The 5,065-nt window shown below is 37.1% G+C and overlaps 1 pseudogene; it reads left to right on the forward strand.

The window, feature by feature from the left end:
- Positions 1-1,142: 1,142 nt before the first annotated feature.
- On the forward strand, positions 1,143-5,065 carry LOC114389491 (annotated as a pseudogene).

Here is a 5,065-nt window from a genome sequence, read left to right on the forward strand (position 1 = left end):
TAGGCACCATCCTTATTCTTATTCAGACTTCACTAGCCTAATGAGCAATCCCTCCAACGTAGGTAAAAGTATTGGTTACATCAACATCAGAAAAGATGATGCTAGGCCTAAGCCACCCAAGAATAATCATACAAAAAAAGCTTCGAATTCAGTCCTCGATTCTCTTTCCTACACTTCCCCTCCTCCAAAGAAAAAGTGAACTGCCCTTCCTTCCATCTTCTTCCTCTGCGCTCATTTGTTTGCACCACCACAATGGCATGGCCTTCCTCCACCCACAAACTTCTCTCTTCTGGAGAAAAACTAGTACTTTATTTATCTTTTATTTCAATTGCTTTTATTATTATTGGTGTGTTGAATGAACTAATATATAGTTGTGGATTTTGTTCAACAGATACTAGGTGGCGGGATATGCTGTCTGTGGCGGCACTCGTCAAGAACCAGATAAAGGTGCTTTTTTTTTTTTCACTTTCTGAAACTTGATTGATTTTCTATTCTTTTAGCCCCAGTTTTTGGAGTTATATTAGTATTTGCTGACAAGTTATTATAATAAGCATTTCTAGGGATCTGGAATTATGCTTTTTTTTGTAATTGTTTTTATTAAAAATAAAAAGCTACTTTTTCACCGATTGTTCAAAGCACAGATCAGTGTTCTAGTTGCTATAATTATTGAACTATTTCTAACGTCATTGCTAATTTAATGATCAGGAAATTTATGGCCAGTTGTGCTTCAATACATCGGGTTCATATATAGTAGTATGGTGGATAGAAGACCCATTTGATGATCGATGTGCTTTCTTTCTATTGATGTGCATCTTTCTGTTTCCCTAATTAAAGCAACTTTTCAGTTATGCCAGTGACTATGTGAGAAAGGCAAAGATCTTTCTACTTTTTAGTTGAGTTCATCATAATAAAATGGTCTAGCGTGCTTTTGATACGAACAAGTACATTTGAAGAATGATTTGTTGTTTGATTAAAGAATATAACATTGTCACATTGTCTACAATTGGGCAAAAGTTTCGCACAATTTAGTAATGTACAACGTTTTTTTTCCTGTACGTTATACCACGACATCACGAGCATTGATTGTTTAGTTGTGTAACTTTATAATATAGACACACGCACCAACATTTTCTTTTTTAATAAGCACCAACAATGTGATTGATGCTCCAAACAGAAATAGGAAGAGACATAACAGCAACACTGACTCCTCTCTCTTTTTGTCTCCACACTTTCTATCTTCACACTCACTGCTCTGCTTGCTTCTCTTCCCTTCCAATTCCCAATCCCAATCCCAATCCCTATTCACTCTTCTATTGCTCCCCTCCATGCTCCGCCGCACTTTCACCTCTCCACCACTCCTCCGCCGAGCGCCACCTACCTCCCTCCGCTCACTCCTCCCACCTCTGTACCGCCCTCCGCCTCCTCCTCTCCCACCGCCCCACCTCCTCCTCCCGCCTCGCCGGCCTCCTCTCCAATCGCCACATCCTCACCTCCCTCTCTGTCCACGACGACGTTTCCGAGAGAATCAGCGTCGATGCCGGCGCCATGGCAGAAGCGATCGCGAAGCAGCGCGGCGTCCCCAACGGCGACGCCGTTTTGGAGGAAGCCACGATTGCGCTCAGCGCGGTGCTAACGAACGCTGTGGAGGTGCACGATAACGAAGGGCGCGCCCTCGGAATCGCGGTTTTCGACCACATCTTCTCTTGGATCAACCACAGTTGTTCCCCCAACGCCTGCTACCGCTTTGTCCTCTATTCTTCTTCGCATTCAGAGGAAGCCAAACTTGGAATTGCTCCACACCTACAAGTGAATCACTCTTTCTTCTCCCACTTCTTTTTGAGATTTTCTGCCTTTTTTTGTTAATTGTTGAGACGAGAATCGTGTTTTGCAGATGAATGGTAGCAGGGTTAGTATTAGCAGTAGTGAATTTGCAAAAGGTGCTCATTTTTGTTAATTCGATGTTTGTTTTTATATGCTTAGTTTCTGAATAATAGAGAACTAGTTACGAATTAGGGCCATTTTTGTGCATGAGAATGTAGGGGGCCTGGGTTATGGTCCAAGATTGGTTGTGAGGAGTATCAAGAAAATCAACAAGGGAGAAGAGGTCACTGTAGCCTATACGGATCTCTTGCAGCCTAAGGTACATGCTTCAAATTATTATTATTATTACTTTATTTTTCATGCACTGTTTATTACAAAGTCAACAATTTTACCCTGTACCCAAGTCTATATAATTAGATGATAGTATAAAATATTGTTTTTTACTGTGACAATCTGTTGGTATATTTATATTGAATTTTATTGTTATTATTATTATTATTATTAGGGGGAAAAGAGGCACTCCGTGCCCCTTCATAGGAAATGAGAGATGGAAGTTAAATTTGAAACGAGAGTGTATAGTTATTTTGAAATAGGACTTTATATACAGTTGGTGAGCTGTTTTTTTCATATGTATAGTTGAAACATAATAGTGATGTAGTTTATTTCTATTGTTAGTTAAGGGGTAACATAGTCCCAAAATAGGGAGCTGAACCATTTTCGAATATAATTGTTTTTGATATAGATTATAGATTATATACTATTAATACGAGTTGGCCCTTGTGTTGTTGATTTAAAAGCTTTGGTGAGCATTCCTATTATTTTAGTTAAGTGATGTAATCTTTAACTACCATTTGATGATGGTGACATGTAACGATATATGATGCACTTGTGAAGTATGGAGTTTGAACAATCAAATTTAAAGAGGATGAAGTTTTGTGTTGGATTTGGGCACTACTGTCAGTCTGTCACGCACAATAGAAACTTCAAATCTTGATGGATTAATGGAACACCTAATTATGTTCTGTCTGTGTAAATGTCAATGTCATCAATTCAAATGCTTGTTGCAATGAGAGTAAAAGAAAATGATGTGGTTTTGTTTTACTGCTTTGTCCTACATCACTTTTGTTAGCCTGACCTTCGTTGCTTGCCACAATTGTGACTTGAATCATGCGTTTAGATTTTAGAGTATATTAAGAGATAATGATGCTACTATCTAGCCCTGAAGAATGGTGATTTTATGTTACACTCAGGTTAATACACATCCTTGTTTGAAGGAGGGGATTCCTAATTAGTATTATACTAATTAATCGGTTGTGCAATCTCTGCTTTTATGGATGAATTACATTGTTTTTGTTCACGAACGCACCGTAGCTTGTGTCATTTGTTGTCTTGAATAAAATTTTATGATATTTTCATTCCCAGTACCGAGAAACCACTGCATATGTTGTATTTATCATTTTCCATCGTATCATATCACCTTGGAAAGAATATTTCTTGAAAACCAATAATTGCTTTTAAATATTCTCTCTGGTTGGCATATATCAACCATCATTTGACTTCTATTATAGATGCTTTCATTGTTATATTATTTATTACATATGAATTACAAAACAATCTAGAGGAATTTGGGAAATAGTCACTCAAAACTTAATTAGTTAAAATTGTAAATATATTCCTCATTAATTAGTTAAAATTGTACTTTGCTTTTTTCTATGATTTTTTTTTTAGTTTTTCTCGTGGTTTATGATTATTTCCTTCTTTTTCTTGGCTCCTTATTGAGTTCTTTCACTTCCTTTATTAGTCGGTTATTGAACTTCTTGTTCTATTGATCTCATTTTGTATTTATCTTTTCTAGGCAATGAGACAGTCAGAGCTATGGTCAAAGTATAGGTTCGTTTGTTGTTGCAAACGATGTAGTGCTCTGCCCTCTTCCTACGTGGATCATGCGTTGCAAGTAAGTCTTTGAAATTGCTATTCTAATATAGTTAGGTCAGCCTTTCCCAAACATTGTGCAAGTCACCCAAATTAGGGATTTATTTGCCATGTCATAATATGGAATTTTCTGATAAATGTTCCTTTTGTGAAACATAGGACAAGTGGAACAACTTACTGATATTATCATTGGACAGTCTAACATCATGGTCAATTTGTTTTAGGAAATTTCTGCTATTACTTTTGAATCATCTGGTTCATGTTCCAAGTTCCTCAAAGACATGGCTGATAGAAGATTGACTGAGTGCATTGATGATATTGGAGTATCTTTCTGTTGGTGATCCTGAGTCTTGTGGTGAGAAGCTTGAGGAGATACTCACACAAGGTCTAAAAGAGCACTTAGAAGGCATTGAAGTAAAACCAGATTGTATATTCATGCTGCATCCCCTACATCACCACTCTATAAAAGCATACACAACACTGGCTTCTGCATATAAAGTTTGTGCTTGTGATTTATTGTCTGTAGATTCTGAAACATATATAAACCAATTAAAAGCTTTTGACATGAGCAGGATCAGTGCTGCATATTCTTTGGTACTTGCAGGAGCAACTCATCATCTCTTCAATTCTGAATCCTCACTGATTGCATCTGTTGCAAATTTTTGGACAGGAGCTGGTGAATCTTTTTTATCTCTAAGCAAAAGTTCTGGATGGAGTATGTGTGTTAATTTGGGTCTTATTATTCCAAACATTGCTTCTGCCATGAAATTCAAATGTACAAAGTGCTCCTTAATGGATAGGTTTAGAGCTGGTATGTTAAATGGTCAAATTAAAAGTGCAGATTTTGAGAATGTATCAAATGAATTTCTTCATTGTGTCTCAGATATTACGCAGAAAGTTTGGGGTTTCCTTATCTCTGATTGCCAATTTTTGCAATCATGCAAAGATCCTATCATTTCCAGCTGGCTAATGTCTACCAAAAGTTCAAGTACAGTGAATGTTGAGGTTTGCGTTAACAAAACTAACATGCGTTACACTCACGAATCTGAAAATAGCGTCTCTCTGGGTCATGAACAAACCTACGCAGATCATGCAGTAGCATGCATTTTTCATCTTGGCCTACACTGCTTAGCATATGGAGGATTACTGGCTAGCATTTGTTATGGCCCCCATTCACATTTGGTTTGTCATGTTCAAAATGTTCTAGAACGTGAAAAGAATTTTGTATTATATTCTCATTAAGGATCTGAAAGATCATGTATGACACCTTGTGAAAGATGCGATATATAAAGATGAATTTTGAATTTTTTTA

The sequence above is a fragment of the Glycine soja genome, chromosome 16, assembly GCF_004193775.1.
Source record: "Glycine soja cultivar W05 chromosome 16, ASM419377v2, whole genome shotgun sequence".
NCBI lineage: Eukaryota > Viridiplantae > Streptophyta > Magnoliopsida > Fabales > Fabaceae > Glycine > Glycine soja.